This window comes from Neofelis nebulosa, chromosome 12 (assembly GCF_028018385.1).
Source record: "Neofelis nebulosa isolate mNeoNeb1 chromosome 12, mNeoNeb1.pri, whole genome shotgun sequence".
Lineage (NCBI taxonomy): Eukaryota > Metazoa > Chordata > Mammalia > Carnivora > Felidae > Neofelis > Neofelis nebulosa.
Window position 1 is genome coordinate 89,339,879 of NC_080793.1, and position 20,265 is coordinate 89,360,143.

A 20,265-nucleotide genomic window follows, 5' to 3' on the forward strand; every position below is an offset into this window, starting at 1 on the left:
TATGTCTATTCGTAGTTGCTTTATGTATTTAGGTGCCTCCCACATTGGATGCATAAACAGTTACAATTGTTATATACTATTGTTGGATTCTTCCCTTTATCATTGTGTAGTGCCTTTTGTCTCCTGTTAGAGTCTTTGTTTTAATGTCTGTTTTCTCGGATATATAATTATTGGTACCCTACCTTTCTTTTCACTTCTGTTTGCATGTAACTGTTTTTCCATCCTTCCCTTCGAATATGCATGTGTCTTTAGGTCTGAAGGGAGTTGTCTTTAGGCAGCATAGAGATGGGTCTTGTTTTTTTTTATCCATCTAATCAATCAGTAGCTTAAAAAAAATTCTTTTTTGAGTGTGACTCCTAGTTCATTTATTGTATGTTTAATTATTTTTGAGAGAGAGAGAGAGAGAGCAAGTAGAGGAAGGGCAGAGAAAAAGGGGGACTGAGGATCCAAAGCAGGTTCCATGCTGACAGGAGAGAGAGCCTGATGCAGGACTGGAACGCCTGAACCATGAAATCATGACTGAGCCAAAGTCGGTGCTTAACTGACTGAGCCACCCTGGCGCCCCTCAACCAGTATCCTTTGATGAGAGCATTATTCCATTTACATTTAAAATCATTATCAGGGAGCCAGAGTGGCTCAGTGGGTTAAGCGTCAGACTCTTGATTTTGTTTCACGTTGTGATCTCACAGTATGTGAGTTTGAGCCCCACATTGGGCTCTGTGCTGACAGTGCAGAACCTGCTTGGGATTCTCTTTCCCTCTCTCTCTGCCCGTCCTCTGCGCGCTCGTGCGCGCGCTCTCTCTCTCAATAAATAAATAAGTAGATAGATAAATAGATAAATAAATAGGTAAATAGATAAATAAAATAAATTATCAATAGATATGTACTTACTGCCATTTGTTACTTGTTTTATGGTTGTTTTATTGTTCTTTTCTGTTTTTCTCTTGCTCTCTTGTGGTTTGATGTCTTTCTTTAATGATATGCTTTGCTTCCTTTCTCTTTATTTTTGTGTGTGCCTGTTACAGGTTTTTGATTTGTAGTTACCATTAGATTCAGATGTAGCATCTTGTCCATATGATAGTCTGTATTAAGTTGATAGTCACTTAAGTTTGAACCCATTCTTTTTTTTTAAGCTTATTTTTATTTTTTGCAAGAGAGAGAGCAAGCAGGTTAGGGGCAGAGAGAGAGGGAGACAGAATCCCAAGCACTAACAGCGCAGAGCCCAGTGCGGGGCTCGAACTCTTGAACCGTGAGATCATGATCTGAGCTGAAGTTGGATGCTCAACCGACTGAGCCACGCAGGTGCCCCTCCATCTCCTTCTCTTGAAGTAGTGGCCTGCAGAAGAAAAGACCTCGTGGCGCCCTGTAGCACAGCGTCCCCTGTTGATCAGAACCAGGCATTTCATAGGTGTTTCCTCTGTGGGGTGGCATGCTGTCATGGCCGGGCCGTGTGTGCCTGCAGTCCAGTCTCCCGCGGTGGCCCACGCTGCCCGTTGTAGGTGCCCTGGACGGTTTGGTCCCTGTGCTGTTAAAGGGCTGTTCTGGGGCTGCCGTGGGCTTGTTGGGTGGTGCCAGCAGTCAGACCAGATACCTGTCCTCAGCCCGTCTGCTGGATCTTCAGTTGCACCAAACTTCGGGGTGCTCTCCCTGCCTTGCCCCGCAGAGGCTTTCCTTTGTGGGCAAGGCCTGAAGTCAAACAGATGTCTGCCCCAACGCGTCTGCTGGGGCTGTAGTCCCACCGGTGTGTGTGGTTATTTCCCCCTCTCTCTTGAGCAGGCATCACTTCAGAGTGGTGCTGATCCCTGCTGGACCGTGTGCGGGCATGTCTGGGCAGGAGCTGTAGTGGGTTGGTTGGGCCTGGGTGAGTAGGTAGGTAGAGAGGTAGAGTGTGTTCAGGCTGATTACTCCAAGTGGCAGGTTATCTGAGCTGGGGGGGGGGGGGGGGGGCGGAATAGAGAAGTGGTGTCCACCAGCTCTTTTGTTCTTGGACGCGTCTCCTAAAGATCCCTGACCCTTCAGCACAGGTTCTGAGATTAGTAAATACATGTGCCTCTGTCCATTTCAAGCTCTTTTCAAACTGTTGTTTCTGTGCTGTATATCCTTGAACTTGTTTGTTAGGCTGGCTCTTTAAGGCCAGGGTCTCAGTCTCCTGTTGCCCTCCGCTTTTTCCAGAGCTAAGTCAGCCACTTTTTAAAGTACCTGGAGTTAAGCCCTGCTGGTTTCCAAACCAGGTGTTATAGGCACTCCTCTTCCTCGAGCAGGTCTTCTTTGCCTAAGGTTCATGGTGTGAGGTCTGCTTCTCTTCCTTCTCCATACTTGTGGGGTGTCTCCCATTTGTGGTTACTCTCCCCAGGAGTTTGGTTCCCAATGTAGTCTCTGCCCCTCCTACACTTTTTGATGTGTCCTGTCTATGATTAGCTGTGGAAAATCTGTTTTCCCAGTATTCAGGTGGTTTTCTGAGTTACTTGCACTAATGTGGCTGTTATCTAGGTGTATCTTCCATTATTGATAATGAATTTTAAATTTCATTGTCCATAAGTATTGCTGGAATATGAAAATGCTAATTTATTCACATAATTTCTATGGCTGCTTTCAGGCTGCAATAGCTGAGTCAAGTAGTCCTGACAGCTACCATATGTGACACTTCATCTCTTTTTTGCTCAGTGCACACTGTAAATGACAGTAACACTTATAAATCACGTGTTTCAAGTGCCACATGTTGCCATACAGTGACATTTTGTGTAATTTTTATTACTAGTGCATACCTATCATGTCAAAAGAAGAAAAGATGAGAATAGGTTTTGAATATCATGCTTTTAAAATACATTGGAGTGGGAGTGCCTGGATGGCTCATTGGGTTAAGCGTCCGATTTTGACTCAGGTCATGATCTCATGGTTTGTGGGTTTGAGTACCGCGTTGGGCTCCGTGCTGACAGCTCAGAGCCTGGGGCCTGCTTCAGATTCTATGTCTCCCTCTCTCTCTGTAACCTTGCCTGCTCACGCTCTGTCTCTCTCTCTCTCTCTCTCTCTCTCTCAAAAATAAATAAATATTTAAAAAAATTAAAATACATTGGAGTGTGGATTAATTTACTGGATTAGATGGAAAATTATTGTCTTAATTATGCAGTGACCCTATAGCAAAGCCAAAAAAATACAATCAAAGTTGACATTATCCAACTTAGTATTTATCATAGCATTCCCAACTCATTGAAATTAATAGAAAAATTAGAAAATTTAAGACCATATCTTCACAAAAATAAAAAATGAAAATGAAGGTACAGCCAAAGTAAGTTTAGCTCTTTTTTTTTTTAATTTTTATTTTTTTTAATGTTTTTTATTTTTGAGAGAGACAGCGCGTAAGCAGGGGAGGGGCAGAGAGAGAGGGAGACACAGAATCTGAGGCAGGCTCCAGGCTCTGAGCTGTCAGCACAAAACCTGATATGTAGCTTTTTTTTTGGTTTGATTTTTAATTTTTTTTTAATGTTTTTACTTATTTTTGAAGGAGAGAGAGAGCATGAGTGGGGGAGGAGCAGAGAGAGAGGGAGACACAGAATCTGAAACAGGCTCCAGGCTCTAAGCTATCAGCACAGAGCCTGTGTAGCTGTTTTTTGATGAACTGAGAAATGTAACAGTCCGGCTCAGTGTATTTGAGCAGTCAGTGTAGAGTGTGAAATGATTAAGAATTAATCCCTGTGAATAACATGTATGGGAGAACTTTAGGTGAAAAAGTTTTTATGAAGTTGCAAAAACACCAATCAGTACAACATGAAGTGGAGTCCACTAAGGTGTGTTTTAATTGATAGCGACAAAAATACACCTGAAGCGGTAAAAGGCTTAGTTGGGCAGTTTATAAAACTAGCACACATGGAAGTGTTTAATGCCTGTAACCATTTTAAGTTTTTAGAAATAGAAGCTGGAATTCGTCACTTGCCAAACTCCATGGGTCTTTGATGTCTGAGCAGTCAGTGGTAAAGGTTTATTGTGAATTTTTTTTACATTGGGCTGAGATTGAAAAATTTTGAACTTGAAGAACCACCTTAACCACTGAATGAAGAACCACTTAGACCCTGAATGATTTGGTAGATAATTTTTGCTGTAGACTTAGTAATGTTTCCACATGAATTCAGTCACATCTACAAAACAATGCTTGTATGTGAAATTTACCTATGGTCAAGTCATTTTGGTGACAACTAATGTTATTTGAATCACAATGGCAGGCTGCTTTTTTGTGTTTCCACTGCTGTCAAAAGTTACAAAGTAAGACCTGTTTTTCCAACAAAAATTAGCAGTAGGTATGTTTTCTGAGCTCATCCTGAGTTCTAATAGCATATTGCAGAACTTGATGCAGTTGTAAAGGAGATGTCCACATTTCATAATCCATTTAATTGTGCAAATGAAGAATGCTTTCGCCCTACCTTCAATTGAAAATGACTAGTCTACCATGTATTGACATGTTCAATGGCAAACATCAGAGGAGTCTGGCAGACTTGTGTACTTACCTCCTAGTTGATGACTGACTGTATTCATTAAAATCATGTGCTCATGGATTGATATCACTACTTGTATGAAAAGACATTTCAAATATGAACATGTAAGATCTCATTACAGGACAGCATTAATAGAAGAAACTTTACAATCGATTTTGATGATAGGGAACACTAACTTTAAGCCCCAGTTAAGCAAAAATGTTATCCTCCTAAGAAAAATTCCATTCTCTTTAGTGGAAAATTGGTGCTCACTCTTCATTACTGTTATATTTAGAATTTTTAAATAGTAAAATTTATGATCATTTTTCTCTCTGCATTAATTACCCTTTTTATATTTGTGTACGTATGATACTTTAACATCTTGAGGCCTTGCTGACCCTGGGAGGATTCTCCCTCCCAAGGCCAGGCAATTTCTAGAGAATCTTAAGGATTCACCTGTTTAGTATGCTTTTGACTTGCAGACCAACCAGTCCATAGCCAGTACCCCCTGACATCTTTATGGAGCTCTTATACTCTGGGCCACTATTCCCCTGCCCTACTTATGCTGGACCCAGGAAGAGATAACTAGAGACAGCCCCTACATCCAAGTAAAGAGAAAATAGTCTATTAGCTTTATTTTTAGAGCAGAAATAATTTCATGTTAGTTTATTAACTTTTTGCATTTTACCAAGTACTAAGAAAACAGAGAAGTTAGAAGAAATTATTCCTGTCTTCAGTTTGGAGAATAAAATGCATATATAGAAGAGAAGGTAAAACAATTATTTTTTTGGCTATTGAGAATCCAGTTTTTATTTCATGTATTTATTGTAGTCTTTTATTTTTTTTAAAGACTTTATTTTTAATTACTCTCTGCACCCAACACAGGGCTTGAACTCAGAATTGCAAGGTCAAGAGTCCCATGCTCCACCAGCTGAGCTAGCCACGCACCCCAGCTTACCGTCTTTATCTGCAACTTCGTGGAGATACCATGATGAATGTAATTTTAGCTGTGATAGTATGGTTTGCATTAATTTTATTTATTTATTTATTTATTTTTTGAGAGAGCAAGCAAGCAGGGTGAGGGGAGAGGGAGAGAATCTCAAGCAGGCTCCACGCCCGGCACAGAGCCTGACAAGGGGCTCAATCCCATGGCCATGAGATCATGACCTGAGCCGAAATCAAGAGTGTGACGCTTAACCTGCTGAGCCCCCGAGGTGCCCCTGGCTTGTATTAAGTATACTGAGTAAACACTGACCTGATCCAAGTGATTTAAGTTATCATCTCCATTTTTATAATTTAGAACATAAATTAATGTTTTAGCTTAGGAATTTTAAAATACATATAGGATCGTAAGTGGAGTTTATGAAAAATAAATGTTCTGTTTCAGAGTATTTTTAGGTTCATAGCAAAAGTGAGGGGAAGGTAGAGAGATTTCCTTTATACTTCCTTCCCCAGCACATGCACAACTCTCCCCATTATCGACATCCCCCACCAGGGTGGTACATTTTTTTTTTTCCAACGTTTTTTTGTTTTTTTTTTTTGTTTTGTTTTTTTTGTTTTTTTTTTGGGACAGAGCGAGACAGAGCATGAACGGGGGAGGGGCAGAGAGAGAGGGAGACACAGAATCGGAAACAGGCTCCAGGCTCCGAGCCATCAGCCCGGAGCCTGACGTGGGGCTCGAACTCACGGACCGCGAGATCGTGACCTGGCTGAAGTCGGATGCTTAACCGACTGTGCCACCCAGGCGCCCCAGGGTGGTACATTTCTTATGATTGGTGAACTTACATTCATACATCATCATCACCTAGAGTCCATAGTGTACATTTATGGTACATTCTTGGTATTGTATGTTCTGTGAGTTTGGACAAACACATAATGATGTATATCTGCCAGTGTATCTACAGGGTAGTTTCAGTGCTTCAGAAATCTCTCCTCCACCTATGATCCCTTTTCCTGTAACCCTTTGCAAGTAGTGATCTCTTTGATTGTCTTCCCAATTTTGCCTTTTGCAGAATGTCCTGTAATTGGAATCCTATGGTATATTGTTTTTTTCAGATTGGTTTCTTTCACTTAGTAATATGCATTTAAGGTTTCTTCATGTCTTTTCCTGGCTTGATAACTTATCTCTGTAGCACTGAGTAATATGTCCTTGTTTGGATATATCACAGTTTTTGTATCCATTCACTTACTGAAGAACATCTTAGTTGCATCCAGGTTTTGGCAGTTATGAATAAAACTGCTATAAACATCTGTCTGCAGGTTTCTATATGGATTTATGTTTTCAGCTCCTTTGGGTAAATACCAAAAAGTGTGATTGCTGGACTGCATGGTAGAAGTATGTGTAGTTTTGAAAGAAACTGACAGACTGCCTTACATGGTGAGTGTTCTCTTTTGTGTTCCTGTCTACAGTGAATGAGAGTTCCTGTTGGTCCGTATCTTCATTGGGTGGTGGTAATGTTTTGGATTTTGGCTATTCTAATAGGCGTATGGTGGTACCTCATTGTTTTAATTTGCATTTTCCTGATGACATACGATGCGGGGCATCTTTTCGAATGCTTATTTGTCATCTGTATGTTTTTTTTTGTTGTTTTTTGTTTTTCAACGTTTTTTATTTATTTTTGGGACAGAGAGAGACAGAGCATGAACGGGGGAGGGGCAGAGAGAGAGGGAGACACAGAATCGGAAACAGGCTCCAGGCTCCGAGCCATCAGCCCAGAGCCCGACGCGGGGCTCGAACTCACGGACCGCGAGATCGTGACCTGGCTGAAGTCGGACGCTTAACCGACTGCGCCACCCAGGCGCCCCTCATCTGTATGTTTTTGATGATGTGTCTGTTAAGGTGTTTGGCCCATTTTTGTTTTTTTAAGTGGGCTTCATGCCCAGTGTGGAACCCAGTGTGGAGCTTGAACTCATGACTCTTAAAGACCTGAGCTGAGACCAGGAGTCACTGGATGCTTAACTGACTGAGCCACCCAGGCACCCCGTGAACTTTTTGAGTAGTTTGTTTACTTTGAATAACAGTCCTTTCTGACAAATGTCTTGTGCAAATACTTTGTCCCAGTTTGCAGCTTGTGTTTTAATTCTTCTGACAGGTCTTCTGGTAGAGCATACATTTTTAACGTTAATGAAATCCATCTTATCTCTTCTTTTGTATCATGCCTTTGGTGTTGTATCTAAACATTATTGCCAAACCCAAGTTCATCTAGATTTTCTCTTATGTTATCTTTTAGGAGTTTTGTGGCTTTAAGAATTAGATTTTTTTTAAGTTTTAACTTTTAAGTTGTAAGGGTGATACATGCTTGATGAAAAAAGCCTAAGAAACACAAAATAATAATTCTACCATTCAGAGATAATTACTACATTTTACTTACGTCTTTGTATCTTTTTTATGGATATTTGCAAATAGTCTTACATTTAATAGCATTTAGAATTTGAAAGTTAATTGAAGTTTATTTATTTTTAAATACAAAGTGATATCACTATAAGTGACTGCTAATGTCATTTGTTGATGGGGGGCATATTTGATAAATCTGTGAGTTTAATAAATAGAGGATTATCTAAAACATTATACAAAGCTATCATACAGTTTTGTAATCTGCTTTTTTGATATATCATTATATCATGAACTCTGTCTCACTTCAGCATGCCTCTGTAACTTGATTATAACTTCAGATGAGTGGATTTTTAAGTTGATCAATAAGTTTAAGACTTTTCATATTTTTCTCCAAAATTTTGACCTTAATTTACACATTACTTTGCAGTTTTTTTTTTTTTTTTCCACTTAGAATATTACAACTGTCCTTCCAGAGGAATATATATACTTCTGGCTTACTAAGTTTGGTATTTGTGTAATACTTCATAGTGTGGAAGTTTCTTATTTACTTTGTTAAACTCTTTTTGATGGATTTTTGGCAAGTACAGACAGTGCTACAGTAATTTTATACATATATCCTTTTTGTATTGGTACATTTATTTCTTTAGGGCAGTTTCCCCTAAGTAGTATTATTGCCGGGTCAAAGAATATAGCTTTATTCTTTTTAATAAATGTTGCCAAATTATTTTTCACCAAAATTGTATCAGTTCCAGAGTTCCTCGTAAGTGTTCATAAGATTTCTTTTTTCCTGCATTTATGTCTAAATTAGATTGATGAAAAATGGTCTTGTTGGTTTCACTTGTTTCCTTGATAGTGAGGTTCAGCATCTTTTCATGTATGAATTGGCCCTTTGCAGTTCTGTTTCTGCAGGTTGCCTGTGTTTGTCCAGTTTTCAAACCTAGAATATTCCATGTCTGTTTGCTTGTTCTCTTCACTCTAGCTCCAGTGCCGAAAGCATTTTCGGGACATGGTAGGTATTCACATATTAAACGAAGTAAATAATATCTGAACATTCTATTCTGAGCCATAGTAAAGGATCTCCTATCTAGGTGTAGGATTCTTAGATTTGGGATTCTTTTTTTCTAGCCATGTAATACTGTTCCAGGGCCTTCTGGTTTCTAGTGTCACTGGTGAGAAGTCTAGTGCTAATCTATTCTCTCTCCTTTGTAGGCAACTGATCTTTTTCTCTGTATGATTTTTCTCTTTATGATTGAAATTCAGTTGTTTCTGCTTGTTACCTGTAGATATAGATCCTTTTTCATTAAACCATCTCCCTCTCTCCCCCCTGCTCAGTTGTTTCTGCTTTGTTACCTGTAGATATAGATCCTTTTTCATTAAACCATCTCCCTCTCTCCCCCCTGCTCACCCCCATATTAAACCCGAATCTTAGCTCTAGTATTTCTACAGCTAGGGAAGTTTTCTTTGTTCTTCAAGTCTCTTATCTTCCAATAATGATTTTTATCTCTTTATGTTTTGTGTCGTGGAATTGTTTCCATTTGATCTTCTGGAATAAAAGGTTTAGCTTCCATAAAGGTTATTTTTTATTATTTGTTCTTTACGTTCTAATGGTATCTCCTGAAAGTCCTTAATTTTTTCTTATTATAATTTGCTTGCATTCTTGTCTCTCATCTGTGTGGCGCATCAGTAGGATCCATATATTTTAGCTGTTTCATTTGTTACTGAGCCTCCAGTAGAAATGGTACTTTTGTTGTCTTTCATTAGTTACCCACAGAGGTGAGGCTTTCATGTGGGTCTCTAAGAATGCAGACCAGCAGATAGATGGTCGCTAAAATGGCAGTTGGCAGAGGCAGACAAGCTTATAAGCTCTTGTGCTCTGTTGAGGCTTAGGATGAGTCTCCTCTACTCTCAGGAGGTTTCTCTGAGTGGAAGGGCCCTAAGCTAAAAGCTTCTCCAGACCAGGAGGTGTGGGACCAGTTCGATTCACCACTGCAGCCACTACTGTAAGTCTACTGAAGTCAGAGTTGCATGGACAGCCCTGTCAATGTCTATTTCCAGGAGCAGTCACATTCATTCAGCCTTTTTCAGAGGGGGTTCTGCTTTTTAAGTTACTTAGAGAACTTTGAAATCCTGGATCTTGGCCCAGTGCCTCGAGGAGTGGCAAAGCAAAACTTTCCCTTTGTTTGGTCCCTTACCACATATTCTATCCCATGAGAATTCAAGAGATCTTGATGACTCAGATAGTCTCCACACTCATCCAGCACACGTTTTGGCAATTGTCTTCTGAGAAGAGGAGGAGAGATTAGGAATGTGGGCCCAGTTTTTCCATTTTAACAGAATCCGAAAGCTACCTTTTTAAAGTTCTTATTTATTTATTTTGAGAGAGAGCACGAGTAGGGAGGGGTGGGAGCTTGGAGAGGATCCCAAGCAGGCTCCTTGCCATCAACACGGAGCCTGATGTGGGGCTCAAACTCATGAACTCGGAGATAATGACATGAGCTGAAACCAAGAGTTGGACGCTTAACTACCTGAGCCACTCAGGCGCCCCTGGAAGCTAACTTAAACCATATCTACCTGGTGTCCAATTTTTTGATTGCCTCTGCCTGCAAAAGAGGTTATTTTTAATTTTCATTTCTGACATTGTAGTGTAGACTGAAATACATGGAAAGAACCATTAGTCATATGGTACTAGTTGAGAAAGGCCACGGATACTTTTGTGATCTGTTCAGTAAGGCATTCACTCTTTGCAAATAACCATATGTACTAAAAGATAATCTATCAAGGTGCATTTAAAAGTAATATTAAGAGGTGCCTGGGTGGTTCAGTTGGTTGAGTATCCAACTCTTGATTTTAGCTCAGGTCATGATATCACAGTTCGTGGAATCAAGTTCTGCTTTGGGCTCCTTGCTGACATCATGGAGCCTGCTTGGGATTTTCTCTTTCTCTCTCTCTCTCTCTCTCTGCCCCTCCCCCACTTATACACGCGTGTTCTCTCTCTCTCTCAAAATAAACTTAAAAATAATGTTAAGGAATTGTATACTGTCATACAATGGGTATTGAGTAAGTGAACTTTCTAGGTAACCAGACTTTGGATTCTGAAGCTTTAGTAATTTTGATGGTCCTTTTCCTTGAATGCATTATACATTTTATTAGCTTCTTACATGAAATGCATTGATTATAAATTAACTATTGAAGATTCAGAGTTATGGTAGCAAATTTTGGGGATATCTAGTGTGGGCTATGCACTGTTGTGTCTTATGTCTCTTAAAATCAATTCTTCATCACAGTGCACTAAAGGTAGATAATATTTTTTCCCATCATAAATCTGAACAAACTAGGAGAGATGAAGTAACCTGCCCAAGATTACAGAGATACATCCTATATCTAAGATCATATTTCTGGTAATGGAATTCTAAGCCATGAGGCCTGGTTCTAGAGTTCTAGAGTCTTAATAATTTTGCTTTACTGCCTTTCACTATTAGCATGATTGTTTAATCCTACTAGCTATTGTGGAATGAAGCTGAATCTAGGAGATACTTTGAAACTTACTTTTATAAAATGTCATTGATAGAATGTGTAGGGAAGGATATGCAACTGTATGGTCTAGAGCAATACAACATAATTCTCTCTCTGCAAATTAAGTCAGGGCCAAAGCAGCCACCCTGTGTATTTTTCTTACTGCCTGACCTTCCCTACTCAAGTTTTGTCATCGTGTGCTCTCACTCATCAGTTACTACAACATTCTATTTCTGTATCATCATCTCTACCATAGTCACCTCCTTATCAACTGGTACCTTGAAAAGAAATCTCACTGGCTTTTTCAATGGGCTGTGGGAAAGAAAATCCTTTACCATTTTAAGAATTGCTCTATAGTGATTTTTGGGAGAGTATTTTCTCTCTCAAAAGTAGAATACCATTTTTGTTGACATGGTACCTGGCCATAATTATCCCTCAGATTTTCCTCAGTTTTAGGCTATTAATAGATGGCCAGGTGTAGGGAGCATTGAAATCAATTTTAAGTACTGTCTCATCTTTGGGACTCTGACAGATAGGAGCACCAGTGTATTTAAGCATATGTGTAAATATTTCTATTGCAACTTAAAATAAGAAAAAACACTGGAGTCCTTTGAGTCTGCATTCCCATCCAGTCACCAAGATGGTGCTGAGTCCTGTCTTTAGTTTGCTGCCATGATTTTCTCTTTATTCTCATTGCCATGACCTTAGTACAGGTCTTTTTGTATCTTGTCTAGATTGCCTAGAGCTTAAAACTTCTAGCTATTCTTTTTTCTCCACTTAAAGTGCATCCTGATTATGTATAGCTACTTCCAAATCAAGGCTTTTATATTATTTTCAAACTGTTCAGTGGCTTCCCGTTGCATTCAAAATGTGTTCCAAACTGTTTAGCCTAGTACTCAGGATCTACTGTGATCTGGCCCCAGCCTGCCGTTCCAAACTGTTTTCCACTGCTACTTGCAGTGTTATTCCCCTTCATACCCAGCTCAATGGATGTATAGCGTGTATGTTAGGATGTATGTTAGTATGTAGTATGTATTATGTTAGTGTAACATGAGTTAGAATCTACTTATTTGTGAATAAGAGAAAAATAACTTAACTTAGAATTCCTTGTTTTATTTTGATTTCTTTTTCCCTTCCACCATGTTAATACATTGAGTACCCAAATAACAGCTGAAAACACAGTATTCTGAGATAGAGCATATTGCCGAGGAGCACAGGCCTGCACGTAGTACCTACTTGCCTCATTTTTTCCTTTCATGCTGGTGTGACCAGACTCTGGTTTGGAAGCGATTGTGGTGCAGCTCTGCTGGATATCTTTGAAATTTGCTCTCAACTCCATAACTTGATATTCTTAGCCTTTCCTTAAACCACACTATTTTTGTTCGGATTATTATTCTTATGTAATATTTTTTGAATCATTATCTCAGACCTTAATGCTTTAAAACAACCATTTATTTACTTGTGTTCTGTGACTTGCTCTTTATTTAGTCAAGAAGTTCTCCTGGTTTCCCCTGGGGTCACTGATAGGCTACCACAGCACTTACCTGGCCGCTCTGTGGTGCCTAATGGTCCAAATGTTTCTGTCCCTATCTGGACTGGAAATGTCCACCTCGATTTCCTTTGTGATCTCTTATTCTCCAGGAGGCTACATGAAGCTTTTTATGTGATGGTGGAAGCTTTTCCAGAGAGCAAAAGTTTCTGCTACAAATCCAACCATCACTTTCTTTTTCCTAGATAGCTTTATTGAGGTACAGTTTACCTACAGTAAATGCGCGTTTGAAGTGTACAATTTGATAAATTTTGAAACCATCACTAAATTAAGATAGTGAACAGATCATCATTCCTACAAGTTTCCTTGTACCTTTTTGTAATTCCCTCCTAATGCTGTGATCCACCTTCCTTCAACTCCTGATTTGCTCTGTAGAAAAGCCACATTGGTTTGACTGACCATTCATCTCTTGATGGGCATTTGAGTTGTTTTCAGTTTTTGACTATTACAGGCAACGCTCTTAGGAACATTCATGTATGTACAAATACCTTTATGGGCATGTATTTCCTTTTATCTTGGGTCAGTACTGAGTGGAACGGCTAAATAATGAAGTAGGTGAATGTTTAACTTTCTAAGGAAATGTCACACTTTTTTTGAAGTTGTATCGTTTTATGTTCTTACCAGCAGCGTGTATGAGAGTTCTCATTCCCCTTTGCCAGCCTATGGTATGGTATGATTTTTTAGTAGTAGCCATTCTCACGGACGTGCATTATAAGTTTAATTTGTATCTCTCTAACGAAAAATGATATTGAACATCTCTTTATTGGCCTTGTATGTCTTCTTTGGTAAAGTGTGTATTCAGATCAATTGCTCATTTTATTGATTTGGTTCTTTGCTTTTTTTATTGTCAGAGTCCTAGAGTTCTTAATGCATTTTGGGTACACATCCTGTAGTACATATATACTGTATAAAGAATTTCTCTCTTAACAGTGTTTTTTGAATGAAGTACTTAATTTTGATGAAGTCCAGCTTATCAGTTTTGTATTTTATGCTTCATATCTTGTTTTTATATCTTCTTCTAGAGGTTTTATTATTTAGGTTTTAGATTTAATAACTGTGATGTATTTTGAGTTAATTTTTGTACGTGGTGCAACATATGAATCCAAGTTGAATTTTTGCAGTTTGTTGAAAAGGTTCTTGCTTCTATACTACCTTTCTTTGCATCTTTTTCAAAAATAAGTTGCCCACATATATCTGTGTTTTTGTCTGTATTTGCTCCTATCCTGTGATATGTTTATTTGCCTGCCCTTATATTAATTCAGCATCATTTTGATTACTTCAGGTTTGTAGTAATTTTTGAAGTCAGTGTTAATTTTCCAACTTTGTTCTTTGTTTTCAAAGTTGCTTTCACCATTGTAGGACCTTCTGTTTCCATATGAATTTTAGAATAACCTTGTCAGTTTTGATGAAAGTGCCTGCTGAGATTTTGATTGAGATTGCATTGAATCTGTGGACCCATTTGGACAGAGTTCTCGTCATAGCACTAGTGAATCTTTTGACCTACAAACAAGATAAATCTCTTCATTTATTTAGATATTTTTAACTTCAGTGTTTTGTTAGTGTACAGCTGTTTCACATCTTTGGTAGATTTTTTTCTTGAGTATTTCATACTTTTGATCCTATTGAGAAAACATGTTAATTTTCTGGTTCTTTACATATATAGAAATGCAGTTGATTTTTGTATATTGATCTTGTGTATTCCAGTCATGTTCAACTTACTCTGGTTCATTTTTGGTACATTCCATCAGATTTTTCTACCTAGATGATGATGTCAAAGGACAGTTTTCCCTTTTCCTTTCTAATTTAGATACCTTTTATTTCTTTTGCTTGCCTGATTTTACTGATTAGATTGTACATTACAGTGTTGAACAGAAGAAAAACATTCAGTCTTTCACTATTAAGAATGATATTATAGGTATTTTGCAGATCTCCTTTATCAAGTTGTGGAAGTTTTCCCTTTCTTGCTAATTTTCTGACAGTTTTTAATCAGGATGCTTTGTAGGATGTTTAATGCTTTTTCTGCATTTGAGACTCTTATTTTTCTTTTTTGGTTTATTAATATGGTAAAATACATTTGATGATTTTTTTCAATGTTAGATCAACCTTGCATTTCTGAATAAACCTCATTTACTTACGATGTATTTTCCTGATAATATATTGCTAGATTTAATGTGCTAAAATTTTGTTTAGAAGTTTTACATCTATGTTAATAAGAGGTGCTGGTCACTAGATTATTTTCTTATAATGTCTTTAGTTTTGGGATGAGGGTGATGCTGGCCTCATAAAATGAGATGAGAAGTGTCCCTCTTTGGTTTCCTAGAAGATTTTGTGTTGAATTGTTATTTCTTAAATATTTGAGTGATACCATCTGAGCCTAGAAAGGATTTTAGTTAAAATTTAAGTTTCTTGAATACACAGTAGGCTTATGCAAGGTGCTTGTGTTGGCAGTTTGTGTCTTTCTAGGAAGTTGTCTATTCGGTAAAATAGACATACAGTTGTAAATTTTTTGTTACAGTTTTTCATTGTGCTCCATCATTATTTTAATACCTCTAGAATCTGTAGTGATGTCACCTCTCTCATTTCTGATAGTGGTTATCTTTTTTTTGCCCCATGACCAATATGACTAGAGGTGTATAAGTGTTAATGATCTTATTTTTTCTTAATGTTTATTTCTTTTGAAAGAGAGCAAGTCGGGGTCGGGTGGAGAGAATGTTTAAGCAGGTTCTGCGCTGTCAGCAGAGAGCCCAAAGTGGGGCTCAGTCCCATGACTGTGAGATCATGACCTGAGACAAAATCAAGAGTCAGACGCTTAACTGACTGAGCCACCCAGGCACCCCTAATGATCTTATTTTTAAAAAACACCAAATTTGGTTTCATTGAGTTTATTTTTGTTTTCTATTTCATTGATTTCCACTCTGATCTCTATTATTTGCTTTTTTTTTTTTTAAGTTGAATTTCATTTGCTCATCTGTTTCTAGTTTAGGCAAAGGCTGATGTCACTGATTTGTGATTTTTCTTTTTTTCTAATACAGCTTTTCAAAGCTCTAAAATTTCCCCTTAAGTACTGTTATGGCAACATCCCATAAATTTTAGTATACTGTATTTTTTAAGTTTCCTTTTTTATGTGTTTGATCTATGAATTATTTAGTTTCAAAATGTTAGAGAGTTTTCCAGAAATCTGTTAGAAATTTCTAATTTAATTCTACTGAGGTCAAGGAACATCTGTTGTGCATATTTGGTTTTTGCATATGGTAAAACCACAACATAGATTGGTCTTGTTCTTGTTGAAAATGGAGTTACTTTTTGAAGAAGTGTAACTGAAACAAATAAAATTTGGATTAAATAAATGCAGCTGCTTTTTCTGACTTCTACCCGTACCCTTGGGGACTCTGTTTACTTGTAGATTAGGCCACTTGAAGTTGTCCCACAGTTCACCAGTGCTCTTTCAGTTTTATTTTGGGTTTGTTTGTGTTTCATTTGGATAATCTTTACTGCTCTGCTTTTATGATCAGTGAATTTTTCTTGCGAGTTAGTCATATCCAGTATATTTTTAGCCTCATATTTTAGTTTTTATCTCACATATGGTTCCTGTATTCATATCCAGTATATTTTTAGTCTCATGTTTTATTTTTTATCTCTCAAATATGGTTTCTATATTCCCTAGCCATTTGAACGTGTGGAATATAGTTATAACTGTTTTGATGCCCTTCTACTAATTCTCACATTTAATTGAATTCTGGATCATTCTTGATTGGTTGTTTTTTCTTCTCATTGTGTCTCTTGTTTTTCTGCTGATCTGCATATGTGGTAATCTTTGATTGGATCGTCAGACTTTGATTTTTTACTTTGTTATGTGCTGGATATTTTTGTGGTCCTATAAATCAAGTTTTGGTCTGGGATGAAGTATTGATTACTTGGAGACAGTATATGTCCGTGTCTTATTTTATGCTTCGTAATGCGGGTTTTGAACAGTGCTCAATCTAAAGGTAATTATCCCCTACTACTAAGGGAATACCTTCCTAGGATTGCCACAGGAATACCTGAGGACCACATCCCTGAGTGTTCCAGTCAATTCCCTGTGAATTACGAGTTCTTCGGTCTGTGAATTACGTTCTTCCCTGTGAATTATGAGTTCTTCAGTCTGTGGGACAGGCACTGTTCTCAGGACTGTTTGAGCACCACACACATTTTCTTTACTGACTAATCCTTTTGGTTGTGTTCTCTCCTACCTCGAGTAGTTTCCTCACATGCATGTGTGTGGTACTCTTGGATTTTGTCTGTGCACAGCTCTCTCCTGTCTGGTACTCTTCTGTATACATTGTTTGCCTCGTTCCTCTCGGGCTCTCAGCTTCATTCCTCAAGTCAGGGAGTCTGCCAGGCTCTGCCTTAGTCCCTCTTCTCACTGCTGTGCCCTGGAAACTTTCCCAAGGGAGTAAGCTGGGGCAATTACAGGACTCCTATCAGTTTTTCATCTCTCAGGGATCCCTGGCCTTCATTGCTTCATGTTGGTGTTTCAAAAACCATTCTTCTATTTTGTCCAGGTTTTTGTTTTGTTTTCAGATGAGAGCATAAATTGGCTTCAGTTTAAACCATCCTGGTTGGAAGCAGAAGACTTTTTTTTTTTTTAAATTAGTGCTCTGTTATAAAAGTGTAGTAGTAAGTATGTATTAGGGATAATTTTTGATGACTTCATGTCAAAAGAGTCGTCACCGATTTTTGAGTGTGTGTGATTGATATATATAGCTGTTTTTAATCATTTCCCATTTAAATAGATTCATGTGTCTGAATGTATAGAGTCTGAAAGATTATACAGAAATGTTAGGTAATTATTCTTTGTGGTAGGATTTGGGTGATTAATTATATGTATTTGAACATGTATAATTAATATAAAAACAGTAAACAGTGTTTACAAACCAGTGTAAAGAATTGAAAAGTGCTACTCTGTTAGTTCAGCCTTATTTGAACCCTAACATGACAGATGTTGGGATAGAAGATACATCTCTAAAATCATCAAATCCTTATCTCTTAATTATCATAGAAATCTTTGTGATGCATCATTGGAGCTAGATGCATGAATCTGTCCTATTCTTCATGATAAAAATGGTATGTCCTAAGGAGGAATTGCATAATGACTTGAATTCTGAAGCATGTGGTGAATTCATGTCCAATAGAGGCATTGGATAGTAGAGGAAGGTATTGGAATCGCTTCCTGCAGGTGAAGCATTAGTTGCATCTAACAGTTGATTTGTATCATGATGCAGTTGGATTTAAAATATAAAATTACTTTTATTTATGTCATGCAGTCATAAAATAATTTTTAAAATATTTTTAATTGTAAGTAGCAAGGGGAAATTTCCCAAATGCCAGACAAAGCAAAATACAAACAAGCAATTAATAATGGTGATGGCATCAACCACACTGCCACCTCCAGATTTCACACTCTTCTCTTAAACTGTGGAATTATCTGAGGTTGTTTGCAGAGCTTTTTAAATCTCCATTTACAGTTTGCAATTGAAAAAAGAAGATGATACTTCTTTGACTGAATGTTCATACTGACTGAATTTTTGATGCATTGTTAATATCCTTTGCAATTGTTTCCAGTTCTTTTAAGTGGTGTTATTAGAGACAAGTCTATTCCATTCGCCACTTAAGTAGTGACTTCTTTTCTTTTATCCTCTTGATAGCCTTTATTCTTATGTATCTGTGACCCTTATTCCTGGGTATACTAAAGAAAGAGACTTGAGGACTTGCCATTCAAGTTGCCTACAAAAATTGTTTGGCCTCTGTAATGACAACCACAGAATCCAGTAGTGTGCCTTGGAGAAAGAAGAAAAAAAAAAAAAGATATGGGATGATACCAGGAAAGAGAACTCCGAGTTTCTTTATTTTGTCTTTTCATTTTCTTAGAAAAAATTAGTTCGCGCATCGTGTGTGTGTGTGTGTGTGTGTGTGTGTGTGTGAGAGAGAGAGAGAGACAGAGAGAGAGAGAGAGACAGAGACAGAGAGAAAGAAACGTGTGCGTGTGTAGAGTGAAAGAGAATGTGTATCTGTACTGTAAGTAGATATTGGGACTGTTGCCTATAGATTAAGCAGTTGTAGTATGCTCATTGGCAGTATTTTGAAGGTGGGAAGAGAAAGGCCATCATAATACTGCATAATAACAGATTGGGTATAGTTTACAATGAAGATGCTACTTTTTAAGGATGATCATTTATTACCAGAACTTTTTAGATTGTTCAAAGCAGAACTTGTTCAAAGGAAGACTGTTAAAGAAAAGGTCAGTGAGATCTGGAACTATATAGCATTTAATATACATGCGAAGCTATAGATACTTAGTAAGATTGATACAGAATACTAGAAGAGTAAATCAAGCCATTTATAATTTCATCTAGTATATCACATGTATAAAATTTTCTAAATGCTGTTGCAAATGATGCTATATTTTCCCTGGCATTATAGTCTCCTAAGCACTTGTTAAAATTCCAAGTATATTATTAGCATTTGATATTCTGAAATGTTGAACTTCTGACCTTGAGTGACTGATACTCCAGACAGCATTTGCATGTTATTCATCTCAGTGCTAGACCCAAATTATTTTACTTTTCTAGCCCATATAAGGTAGTAGTAGAGCTGACAAATTTTAAAGAATTACTGATCTGTGTGGGGGTTATGATGTCTGATGTAGTTTGATTTGAATCTGTTTTCCTTTGATCCCATATTCTGCACATTTGAAGGATGTAAAATTGCCCATGAGGAACTAGGATGATCTCAGCCTCTTTTCTTTTGTGTCCCAATATATTGAACTCTAGAGTTTTGGTATATATTATGAAATAGGAAAGTTCATAGCTTAAAAATAAAACAGAACACATTGCTGAAGAAATTGTTTTTCCTCTGGTGTTCCTTTAAGTGAAGAACAGAAGCAAGTACTGGAAAAAAATTTGAAAACTTGGATAATTTTTTTTTTTTTCAGTTTTTTTTGTTCTACTTTGGGTAAAAGCCCACCTGCTTCTAAAATGATAAAGAGTTCAATATTGGGGCGCCTGGGTGGTTGAGTCAGTTAAGCATCCAACTTCAGCTCAGGTCATGATCTCACCATTCGTGAGTTCGAGCCTCGCATTGGGCTCTGTGCTAATGGCTCAGAGCCTGGAGCCTGCTTCGGATTCTGTGTCTCCCTCTCTCTCTGCTCCTCCCCCACTCATGCTGTGTCTCTCTCTCGCTGTCTCTCCTTCAAAGATAAATAAAAATATATATAAAAAAAAAAAAAGTTCAGTATTAGCATGTAGTAGTTGGGTCCAAGCAGTTGCCACTTTTCTCAGGCCTGAAAATGTTTGGTTAGAAACAGTATATTTGTACACTTAAATGTGTAGTGGTTGTTTGAGCTTCACAATTCACAGATGTGTGCC

General features: G+C 37.8%; 1 protein-coding gene across 4 annotated transcripts in view; it reads left to right on the top strand.

Moving 5' to 3' along the window:
• RIC1 (RIC1 homolog, RAB6A GEF complex partner 1) overlaps nt 1-20,265 on the top strand; it is a 147,414-nt gene that overhangs the window by 50,688 nt on the left and 76,461 nt on the right. The window lies entirely within an intron of this gene.